The sequence below is a fragment of the Psammomys obesus genome, unplaced genomic scaffold (assembly GCF_907164565.1).
Source record: "Psammomys obesus unplaced genomic scaffold, mPsaObe1.curated_primary_1811, whole genome shotgun sequence".
NCBI classification, from domain to species: domain Eukaryota; kingdom Metazoa; phylum Chordata; class Mammalia; order Rodentia; family Muridae; genus Psammomys; species Psammomys obesus.
The window spans coordinates 11,860,231-11,873,442 of NW_026593286.1; positions in this window are offsets into that span (position 1 = coordinate 11,860,231).

Here is a 13,212-nt window from a genome sequence, read left to right on the forward strand (position 1 = left end):
CTTTGAAATTAAACCCTCTGTTCCCTGAGGATTTATCTGTACCTATTGCTAGAGTACTAGATATTAAGACTTCTGAGACTGTTTTTAGATATAATGAGTGACAAGTAATGTAGACTAAATTTCAGCCACATTCTAACAGGTGAATTATATTGCAGTTCTTAGGTACCGCACTTCCAGTGGGCTGCGTGTAAGTCAGAAAACTCAAGTGCCTACCAAGGACAGACAAGTACAGAGATGAGTGAGGACTCCAGGGCAGACCCTCAGGTGCCCAACCCAAAGGAAGCATGGTCACCTTTGTTACACAACATTTGGCCTCCACAGTCAAGGGGTGTTGAAATCTAGGTACTTACGCACAATCTCCCATTCATAAATATTGACATATTCACTTTTTTTTTAGCTCTGTGAAAGTCAGACACAGCCTATGTAGGACCCATATCTAAGCTTTAGAAGGCCAGATTTCAATCTCTGACTTAAACATCATTTCCCAAGCATAGATTAAAAAAAAAAAAAAAAAAACAGTGGATCAAGAAAGCTATCTTTAGAGGATGCCAAGAGGATAAGGAAGTTTGGGGTTGAGAAAAAGTTGGGTGGGAGGAGAAATAAAATCTTCTCGGGCAGTAAAGCTGAAGCTTTGTGCCATCATACTCTAACTCAGCGCCAAATGTATTTGGTGAGAACACGTGAGCAGATTTTGTTTAAAAACTGTTTCTGAGCCAGAAATGTGGGTTGGTTGGTAAAGGTAACATGCAGAGGCCAAAGATTTCAGAACCACATAGAACTGGAAGTGAGAGCACTCACCTGTCATCCCAGAACTCAGGAGAGGCAGCTACATCAGAAGTTCAAGGACATCCTGGGCCAAGAGATGCTGTCTGGAATAAAAAATACGTATACTACTGGTCTTTCTCAAGAAGGAAAGATGATTGACAGGAACACACCCAGATGTGTTCCGCTTTCATCAAATGCTGGCGGACAGGAATGTGTTAGGAGTGCTTCACCTGTGGTATAGATCTAGACCTCGCCTAGGGCCACAGTGCTAGGCTGTGCATAAAGAGCAAAGAACATTCCCTGAAGACTTCTCTCTCAAAGTAGTTTAGCTTCAGACAAAGGGAAGAATATGTTGAAGGTCAGTTAGGATAGTCAAACACACTCTACACAAGGCTCTCTTCCACTAACTGCTAACAGCTTCAGTCATGTTCCTTCCTGTGGAGACTGACTCTTGAGGCCTGAACAATAGTTAACTTAAGCAATCTGCATTCATTTGGTCTGTGTTTGAAAACACATATAGCTAGGGAACACCCTTCTACATGCAGGAATAAAAAGCAGTTAAACCTTTTTCTATGTCTCTATCATTAATGCCACCGATACTCAAAGTAGTCCGTGACTACTGCAGTCTTTTCTAAAAGGAGGGAGAAGAAAAACTGTGTTTGCTAGGTGTCATGTTTTTGCTTAATGATTTGAAATCCTAAAGCCACCTGGAAATTTTTAACTTGTAACACCATTCACCTTGAGTTCAAAGAAAGAGTAAACTTTCTGTGGTTCAGGATTTACCAGGATTTTCTAAAAGGTGATTCCCTTCGGAAGTCGGGTTTCCACTCAAATCTTCTATTGTACCCTTTCTTCCTCTTTTTGATTATTTCAAAATTATTTTTACTTAAATCTTCTCAGAATTGTATACGTGAGTACTGTATTTACATCATTTCCACCTCTCCCTCATCCCCTTCCAATTTCTCTCGTGTCTTTTCTACTCCCCGTCAAATTACTAACCTATTCTTTATGTCTGTTGCACACACACACACACACACACACACACACACAGCCATCTACTTGGTCCTCATTGTGAAACCCATGTAGACACTCATCTTTGTCTTACCATCACAAGAAACACAGCAACCCTCTTGTTCAAGTACCAAAGGTCAGTCTCATTTTCACTCATTCACGTCTAAACATATTTCATCCCAGGACCCTCACCTTTCCTCTTCTCCCTCATCCTGAGGATGCTCAGTTCAGGCACGGTTGCTACGGACTAAGAATTCTGAGAAACAGGGGAACAACCAAGTCTTTCCACATAGATGAAAGACACTGAGTCTCTCCACAGAGACACTGGTCTCTGACACACGCTTGCTTTTTGAAATAACATTTTTGCCCAATGTTTTGGTTTATTTTTCTGCTGCTATGATAAAATATCCTGATAAAAGCAATTTGGGGGATGGATGTTTAATCTGGCTCATGTTTCTCAAGAGGACAGTCCTGCATGGCCAGGAACCCAAAGTAAAGAAAGGCTTGAAACAGATGGTCACATTGCATCTGAGAGAAAGAATAAGGGATGCATGTGCTCACTTCTCTTCTTTTTTATTCAGTCCAGGACCCTAAACTCCGTGAATGGCATTGCTCAGTTTTAGCCTGGGCCTTCCCATCTCAATTAACCCAAGTAAGATAACCCCTCCCAGGCAAGTCTTTCGGGAGAGCCTCTCTCCCAGGTAATTTTTGATTCTGGGAAGTTGACAGTTAACAGTAGCCATCCTATTTTATTAACCCTGTTCTCTACTGTAATAAGAGATTCAGGACTGAGGGTTAAGTGAACAAGTGGACAGCTCAGGAGGGAAAGCATTCTCTGTTCCCATTACTATACCATTTAACACAGTAGAAAAGTAATCTGTTAAATGGCAGTAGTTAGGTGGGTATCCATTAAGTAGGCCAATTGATGCCTTTCTAATTCTATTATAGCAGCTATTTGGTGAATGACTTTATATCATCTACTCAAACTACAGGATTATTTCTTTTTCATCTCTGTCATAACCTTTGCTTATAGTTGCATCTGAACTGATCCTAGAGCAGCCTGTTGTTTTATCATTGTATGAATTTTTCCTTCTTGAAACAGGAACTGCCCCTGGCATGACTCTGTCCTGTTCTAAACCACTCATTTGAGTGGTCGTCCCAAATACTTGCTCCATGTTCTTCCCAGTTGCCTTCCTTGTACTTTTAGGGTTATAATGAAGCTTGGTCTCTACTCCAGAAACTCAGCATTGAAAGCTACTCTTGCAGAAGCTATTCCAAGAAAAGTAACATTCTAAAAGTTGGAGCTAAGATGAGAAGGCCTCAATACTCCCAGAATCTGCATGTAACCAAGTGGCTTCCAATCCTGGGCTCAGCACACTATCAAGTGAACCAGGACACACTTGGAAGCCTCACTGCCCAAGCCACACCTGCTCAGGGTTAAGGTCAGCCTCTCTAGAAGGGGACCTTGGCTTTCAAATATTTGCCTCCTCTCTACTAATTCCTGACAGCAACACTCCAGCTGCACAATGATTGAAATTGTAAAGACTAACACCAGCCCTGCTGGTCATCAGTCTTACAGCAGAAGGTTCATGGGATTGAAATCACACACCTTTTCTTTAATACATCCATAAGATCTTTTTTTTTTTTTTACTGAACTTTTCTTTTTTAATTAATTTATTTTTTATTAATTACAGTTTATTCATTTCATATCCCAGCTGTAGCCCCCTCTCTCATCTCCTCCCGATCACACCCTCCCTCCCTCATCTCCTCCCATGCCCCTCTCCAAGTCCACTGATAGGGAGGTCCTCCTCCCCTTCCCTCTAACCCTAGCTTATCAGGTCTCATCAGGACTGGCTGTGTTGTCTCCCTCTGTGGCCTGGCAAGGCTGCTCCCCCATCAAGGGGAGGTGATCTTAAGCATCATTAATAGGTCTCTTTAAGTCTCAGATCCTTGCTCTGTAACATGGAGATATTCTGGCATTCTCTACATCCCAAAGATTTAATGAGCTAAATTATGCAAAGTACGAAGAGTATCCGACTCCCAGGAAGTACTGAAGAGGTAATGTCCCCAGAGAAGTAATCTTGTACCCATTAGGTACAAGATGTGGTTTTTACCTTCAAGGATAATTAAAGTAGAGATGCATTCAAAATCCAAGCCATGCACAGGGAATTAGGGACATCCTGTTCACATCACAGAAACCCCTTTTCTGTCTCAAGGTCTAACATCCTTTCTTCAGCTTAAATCCTACACACAATGACTTCAGCCTTTTGTCACTGTCCAGTGACTGGCAAAGGTTTAAGCAACAAATAACAATGGACACGGCCTCAAAGTAATTCCTCGATTTAAAAAAAAATGTGATAAGTCTACTTTTAAAATAAAACACGAAGAGTACTTTTTTCTTTTGTTTGAAGACCAGGGTGTGTCTTTCAAGGGTTTCAATGAACTTCTGACCACTTCTCCTCAGTTGCCTTCCTACTAAAAAAGGACTTCCTTCCCATAGTGACCACCAAGCCCAATCAAGCTTCAAGAAAGTCCTTGTGAAGTTGTAATCATGACTAAGGATATTTCCAACCCAATTTCCAACCACACTGACTACTCTTCACCGGTGAAGTTTGGCATTCTGCTGTCCTACTAGGCCTGGAGCAAGCCTGAGGGGAGGATCAAGTAATTAACTGAATATTCTAGTAAAAGAAATTGGCCAAGGAATTCTATTTTGGAGGTGAAAGAAAAGCCACTCTGATAAAGTCTCAGTTTACTAGTTGGTGTACACAGGAAGTTGAAGATGCTTGATGCCTGCCCTGCTAGGTGTCAGCCTCGCTTTCATAAGATGCTTGCTATTCTGTGTCTCCTTTTTGCCATGGGGTTGTTTGCTCTGCACCTTGCATTGTGGAAGGATGTGGCCTGTTTCTTTTTATTATTATTATTCCTAGAGACACACAGCTATGAGCTCACCTTTGTTCTGAGCAAAAACTCTGGAATTGAACTTTTGAGCAACAGAGGAACTGTTACAATCATGGGAGCTTTTGGAGGTTAAAGCCATGTTGCGTTATGAGATGAACATGGGCCCTTTGAGAGACAGGCATAGAGTACTGTGCTTTGGCTCATAGATGGCCTCTACTGCTCATACATTGAGAGCTTGGACACCAGTGCAATAATTACTTTATGTCACGAGGGTGTTGATATATTGACGATGAATTCATAAAGGGATGTTGTTATTGGGAAGTTGAAGTGAAGCCCAGGTGAGGAAGCAAGTCATGTGGGAGAATGATGTCATGATTTACTGCTTTATCCTTGACCTAGAAATGTAGAACCAAGTGACCATGGAGGGAAGCCGCTGAAATTTATGAACCAAGATAAGTCTTCCCTCATTTAAGAGGTCTTTTTTTTTTAACCAGATATGGCAACAGGAAAACTATCCCAGGGGCAGTATGGGTTGTTTAGGATATGGACTTTGGAGGTTAGGTGAGGGTAGCATTACTCGGCTTCCTATAAACAGAGCTACGGCAGAGTTCTTCAAAATGCACCATGTCCGACAGCAAAAGGGTTGATATTGTGTGGAGTAAAACCACAAACCTATGGTACATATGAATGATAATGCTCCCTGAACTTCTTTTCTAATTAAGTAATGCATGTGCCAGATCTATGGCTACATTCTACACCTGAGGTTGGAGTAATATTTTCTAGAAACTACGCCTTGTCTTGGGGCTGGGGATATAAATTGTTCAGTAAAGTTCCTGCCACACAAGCATGAGAAACCGAGTTCTGACCCATGATGCTCATGTACTAGCTGGGCATGGTGATGTAGCTCTATAACTCCGATGCTAGAAAAGGGCAGAAATGTGCAGAGCCAAGGAGCTCCTTAGCTCCTTGGCCAGCTACTCTAACTGAACCAGTAATATCTGGCTTCAGTGACAAAACCTGCCTCAAAAAACAAGGTGGAGAGCATTAGAGGAAGACACCGGACATCCACTTTTGGCCCCAGCAAGGATGCATTCATGCATGTACACACACACACACACATACATAGGCGTACACATATATACACACAAATACATTTTAAGCCTTTTTAAAGAAAATAACTTTATCTTGTTACATGTTGTCCACAAGTCACTCCAGGATTCATCAACGTACCCTGGAGCTCTGCTGACCAGCTAAATGAAAGGAATCAAGTCTGCCCATAGAGCCTTAGGGACGACACTAACCTCCGTGTGCTCCCTTTGCTGCAAAGCTGTTTGGATGTTTCTACATCTCGCGTGGATTAGAAGACAATGTCAGAGGTTTTTGTTTGAATTTCCTCTCACTGGCTAGAACTTGCTGCATAACCAAGGGCTCGCGGCAAGACCACAGCTGAAGAAAAGGAAAGAGGAAGGTTGACATGATGAGGAATGTTGGGGTGATTATCAGTCTTATCTTTGAAAAAATAAAAGTGGAATACAGACCCTCCGTAAGGAATGGCCTTTTTATGGGCCATTTTTTAGAGAATGCGTAGCAATCTCTCCTGTGAAAAGTAGCAATCTCAATAGTTCTATGTTTGGGCTCTTTGATTGTTGTTTATGTTTTGTTTGGGCTTTAGGGTTTTGTTTTGTTTTGTTTTGTGTTTTGTTTTAGTAAAGAAAGGTCATTTTAAAAATTATAGGCATAAATAGTATTCAGCATAAAAATAAGTTGGGTAAATTTAGTGTTGACCAGGACAAAGAAAACCATAGTTACTTCCTCAAGTGAAAATTTGAGAAGAGTGAGCATCCACGAGTAGAGTTACAAAAAGATGAGCTATCATCTGGCTTGCTTTCATTCATTTATTTTCCGTGCTTTGTTTTGTGATCGTTCTTATTATCCAAATTAGATGAAGCACCTGTGCTTCATTGCCTAACATATAGGGATTGTTCTGAACCCTTCTTCTATGTGAATGATGGCGCCCGACTAGCCTTCCTCTGTGGATACACTGAGCATTCTCTTAGAAAGGCCATAGAGAAGAGAAAAGGGCTACTTGGTGGTTTTTCATTCTGTCTGACCATTATAGTCACGCAAGGAGCATGTTACCAGGCAAACACATGAGTACTGCACACATGCGATTACTTGATTGCGATCATCACATCCCTAAGAGTCGTCTTAAGCCACAGCTCTTTTACCCTCCCCCCTCTAGCATCTAATTTAAATTCCCTCTCTGCTAATTTTGGTGATTTACCTGTGTAACCCTGAAGGGTCTAAGGTCCCAAAAATCAAATGCCACTCAGTCCTAGATTACTGTGCTTGAGTATTCACAGTGACAGGCAAGAGAAGGACAAACAGGACATACTCATAAGTACCACATTCTCCTTGATGGCTCCAAGGAGCCATCTCTATTGCCTCTGATTTCATTCAACACACACTGAGTGCTGCTGCTTGTAGCGGTAACTGCCAGGTGGCAGAAATGAGGGTTTTTTGTTTTTGTTTTGCATTGCTGTGGCCTTCTACTCCAATAGCTTAGTGTCTTGCATGTAGCAGATGTTGAATAAATGACTTTGGTTGGCAAGCTCAACATATTTAATCTGGGACTATTTTACAATCGTTGAGTCTTCCAAGAGACTTGTTGACTGACAATATTTATAATAAAACAACATGTGCAATTTTGCTTCTAACATAAATAAAAGCCATTTGGCTGGCTTAAATTAACCTTTTTAAGAATATTGAAACCTGAGGGGACACAAGAGAGTTTGTAAGTAAACATGCAAGCGCACATAAAGATATATAAGAGGGATTTTGGGTGGGACACAGGATATTAGAAAGATAACTAAAAATAAATAGGGACTGAACTCAAGGCCAATGACTTCTGGTCAGCACTTGTCTTCAGAATGTGATATTGTTCTACTTAATAGAGAAAAAAACACCTACCTATACTTTTATCATATAAAATAAGAAATAAAATATTTTATATTAATGCAATACCTGAACAATGGAAATATTTTAAATTATTTCATGATATTTTCCTTCCTCTGAATGAGTGAAAATAGAATTCAACTTTGTGTGTTTTTCTTTAGCTTGCATGAACAGATAACTGTTCACAAATACAAAGCATTGCAAGGGCTGGTGTTAGAAGGAGAACATTTGTATAGTATCAGTGAGGCTCAGGGTTCAAGTCCCAGTACAATCAAAGTTAAAAAAGAAAAAAGTTGGGATGGGTATATGGTTTGGTTGATAGGGTCCTGGCCCCGTACCCAGGAATCTTTTCATACAGCACCTCTTAAACTGAGTGTGTTGTGTGTGCTGAAATCACAGCACTACAGTCCTGGGATGTTATGCTTAGGAGAATCAGACGTTCAGTAATTGTGTGTATATGGTGTGGGTTTGGGGTGTATGTGTTTATGTGTGTGTGTGCGTGTGTGCATTTAAACTGCTGAGCATTCTATCACACAGACACAGTGACCTAACACTCCTCTAGTTAAATGATTTTTTTTTTCACAATATATCACTACTGATCAGTTGGATCCTGAACTTGCAATGACAGAATTCTAATTTATCTGAGAAACTAATCTTTTATTTATGGGCTATCAATAAAATATGTATGATACTGGCAATGTAGAATTAATTCCTATTGTATTTGCCTTTTAACAATTTTACATATTGCTGATCATGACCTCCTTTTTTCAGCTTGACTCACATTTGCTAACTAGAAGTCAGCAGAATGGAGGGAATTCTAAATCATGGCCACCCCTCTAGCTATAGCTTCGACTATCTTACTTCTGAGAGGGATGTATTGCCATATTTGTGCGCCTCTCTACTACTGAAAATCTAAAATTGTATGAACATAACCATAAGACTGTTATCTATTCCAGAAGGGAAAAGTAGATATAGCAGTAAATATAAAGCAATAAGCCCTCAATCTAAGAGATTAAGGTGAGCTTCAGTGAAACCTGACTGTAAAACTGAAGAAATTCCATTAGGCCAAGGGAGATCCATAAGCGCTCCTGTTTCTATATTAGTTTGGTGAAATTTGTTATGGTTGAACATCTCAGAGGTGTCAATGCAACCCAGAAACTATATTCTTGAGGCAGCGTCTCTTGAGATTCATTCATGGTAGCTTTGTAGGGTTAGTATGATGTGTGTTAGTGAATCGTGAGCCAAAGTGCTTGGAGAAATGCAAAGTTAGGGTCCTGTGATGCACTGGTCTCAGTGACCCCACTAACTGATTTATACTCTTATGTATGAATGTCTCCATATAAAAGCATCTTTCCATACATATGAACTCATCACCAGGGGACTCACAGTCCACAGTATCAAAGTGCCTGCCCAAACAAAGCCACCAAACACTTGTACTTTCTCTATAAGTCACACATTGCATAGCCTTCTTGCATTCATACCATTAGGCAGCTCCTCAGAACCAGGCTTGAGGGGCATTTTAAACAGTAAAATCACTAACAAAGTGACACCATAGACTACAGAACGGACACTAGTTGCAGCCAGAAAAGTAAAAGGGGATTCTTTTAAGAACTGAATTCTTCTCAACCCTAATTAGCAAGGAAGTATGTAAGGTAACGTATATACTAGTACCTCTTGATTTAGTCACTGTACAAAATATGCGTGTACCCACACATTACGCTGTGTGCTATAAATACAAACAACTTGTCAGATGGCAGACTTCAGAAAAGAAAAAAAAAAAAAAAAGGAAAATATGTGCGTGAATTCTAAAACCCATGAAGGAAAGGAGACACTTCATGATGTTTTTCTATCTCTCTGGAAAGATGCTGTAGCTCTGGTTTCAATCTTTGAAGAAATATTCTGTGTTTTTGCATTTGTTTGTATACTTACATGTAACGATAACAATTAAATGGAAGAGTCCTTGAACTTGAGGGGAGTATGGAAGGATTTGAAGGAAGGAAGTGAAATGGTAATAATGGATTAATGGAAATAATCTAATTATATTTTAATTAAAAATATTCTGGGACAATGCGACCACTTAAAAGAGTCCCTGGCAGCCTTTGGTACCTATGCAAAGTATCTATGGCCACCAGTTCTACTCTCGGGATATCCCCAGGAGAGAGGAATACATGTGCACATCTTACACGAGAACGTCCAGCTGGGTGGTGGTGGCGAACACCTTTAATCCCAGCACTCAGCAGGCTTCTCTCTGTGAGTTTGAGGCCAACCCGCAAGTCTACAGAGTGAGTTCCAGAACAGCTAGGGCTACACAATGACTAGAAAAACCCTGACTTGAAAAACAAACAAAAAGGGCTCAAAGGGCATGCCCTTTAATTTTAAAATAGAGAAACTTGGGGAAAAAAAGTAACTAAAGAAATGATGATATGGCCACACAATGGAAATAATAGCAAGAAAAAAACCAAAGGACATTCTACCCCTGCCCTGCCCACCCCCCAAAAAGTACTAGTCTAGACAGAAAGTAATCTAAAGAACTCTTAAAAATTGTGATATGGATGCTGAAGTGTAGCTCTCCACTACTGAGGGCTTCTGACAGGGTGCAGGGGGAAGGACCTGTTTTCTTGGAGGGGCTGCCCACGGGGAGTTTGGCCATGCTTCAATGAGTATATGAACAGCATATGTTGGACTTGGTTTCCTCCTCCTCCTTCTTTTCCTCCTCCTCTTCCTTTTCCTTCTCCTTCTCTTTTCCTCCTTTTTTTTTTGGGGGGGGGGTGTGTGGAGAGTGGGAAAAGTCACAAAGGTGAAGGGACAAACCTGAGAGGACTAGACAGTAATTGTGATTGAGATGCATGAGGTGAAATTCACAACTAATCAATAAAAATATTTTGTTAGGTGGGAAAAATTTGAACTAAAGAAATGTTACATTAAAAGAAAGAAGCCAGACCCGAAGAGCATGTTATATGGTTCCGTTTGTAAGATATCAGAAAATGGCAAAACAAATGTATGGAGATAGAAGTTGACCAGTGGTTATTTCAGATGAGTGGCATTGACTGGTGAGGGACACTATTGAACTTTCTGGAGCAGCAAACATATTCTCTTTTGCCCTGAGGAGCTGACACACAGATTTACAGGTGCATAAAAATTCATTTTGCTGTTGGACTGTGTTTCTATTGTTGTCTGTCATAGCAAATTATCACAAACTTAATGACTTAAAAAACATAAATTTAATCCTCATGGTCTGTAGGCCAGAAATCTAGTGAAAGTCTCCCTGAGCTAAAATCAGGTTGTATCAAATTTGTGTTCCTCACAGAAAGTTTTAAAGAGAGCACGTGGCTTGCTTATTCCTGCTTCAAAAGTTTCACCCACTCTTTGATTCATGGCCTTCCTCCTTCAAAGCCAGTAATTTGAGTTTTCTGGTCTTGTACCTTTCCTGTCTTCAAGAACTTCTGTGATTGCAATGTGTCCATGTGGATAAATCAAAATAATATGTCTCTGTCAAGGTCCTTTGTTTAAGCAAATTTGCAAAATTTCTTCTCTCATTCAAGGTAACATATTTATAGAGATTATGTGAGATTTCTTTGGAGATATTATTCTGTTCATTTCAGCAGTTAAGGTGCATTCATTTTGCTGCCTGAGTATAACCTATTCAGCCAGAAAAAACTATAAAGGAAATCTTTTAAGAACACATACACACACACACACACACACACACACACACACACACACACACACACACTGGAGAGATGGTTCAGCAGTTAGGAGTGCTTGCTGCTCTTGCAGAGGGCACTACCACATGCCAACTCCAGCCCTGGAGGATCTGACTCCCTCTTCTACCCCTCTCCAAGAAAGGGAGCACCCAAACACATGAACAAAAAAATCTTGGCCCTGAGAATAACAAGCTTTGTGAAGAGATTTATCAAAATCTAACACAGAAGCCAAACAAAGGCCAAACTACCGAGAGTTAATTCATAGCTCCTTCATTAGTGTGACAACAATAACCAACGTAATTTAGAAGTAATCAAAAGCCCAAAGTTAGGTCTTGGTTAAAGTGAGGGGCCCACAGAAAGACTAAACACAGCACAAAACAGTACACAAAAGCGCTGTGGAGCCTGATGACCAGTGCATCTGTGTCCATCTTGCAGCCCTTACTTCTTCTCCCAGGTGACTATTGACTGTTATTGATCACATGGCTTGTTTAATTGGTGGTTCATGTTGACTTTTAACTGAACAAACAGGCCAAAAGATAAATCATTATCCAGATCTCAAAAGCCTTTATTTTGAGCTGCAATGTGCAATTAAATTGAGAAGTTAGCTACATTTAGATTGATTTTAATTGCAGAAACATGGGAAGGTAATTTAAACATGGGAACAGACACAAAAGGATGCTATCAGCCTTATTTTTCAATGGCAGTTTAGATATTACCCTGCTCACATCAAAATATAATCACGGCAGATACCTGCTGTGTGATAAATAACAGTATTTGACTAATAAGAAAATAAATACCCCACCATATGGTCTCAGTCACATTGGCACTGTTTTGCCAACATGTATTATCACATTTCCTTGAAAACTGCTCTGTGGATTAAGCTTCAAAAATAGCAAAAAATGAAATAGTATCCCTCTGGCCCTAATCCAGTCTAATCCTGCTTACCTGCATGTGCACCTGCTGTCCTGCTGGAGCTCAAGGCTATCATGGCCCTAGCTTGCACCTGGGCCTGGATATGGTGCCAAAAATCTTTCGCCAGAAGCAGTATTACTCTTCTGCTGACTCTAAACAATGTTAAGCAGAAAACTGGGGGTTTTCCAGGAATGGAGAATACATGTACACAATGTCCAAGGCAATTTCTAACCCTGTCTGAGCATGGGAAGTGTCTTCTGCTGTCAGAAATTTGGGGAGAAGGCGGCTTTTATGAACATGCAATTTAGCTTCTGAAGGTAAGACTCCAAACACTAACATTGATTGGCAAGCAGTCTCTCAGACAGGAAAAGCCTTTTTTTGCAGTCCTTTGGGCTGCTAGAACAAGATGTTGTAAACTAAGCAGCCTGCAAGAGACAGAAGCGTGCTCCACACAGTTCCTGAGGTTGGGCAAAGGCAAGGGGAAATTCAGAATGTGGTAATAACTCAACTCCAGGTTCAAAGATATGCTTTTGTCTTCATATGGCTGAAGAGCCAAGGGCCTCACTGTGGTCTTTTTTTTTTTATAAGGACATAATGCCTCATCCTTGTGACCTCTCTCTCTCTCTCTCTCTCTCTGGTTTTTCGAGACGGGTTTCTCTGTGTAGCCTTGGCTGTCCTGGACTCACTTTTTAGACCACCCTGGCCTCGAAGTCGCAGTGATCCACCTCTGCCTCCCAGAGTACTGGGATTACAGTCGTGTGCCACTGAGCCCAGCTCCTAATTACCTCTCAAAGACCCAAAGCTATGGTTTGAATGAACCCTTCCAAACCCATACTGAAATTGTTATTTTATTAGTACTCATAAAAAAGGATAAAACTCGTAAGGGATAGTTAGGCGGTAAGGATTCTAGCTTCTTCTGTGTGTGTGTGTGTGTGTGTGTGTGTGTGTGTGTGTGTGTGTGTGT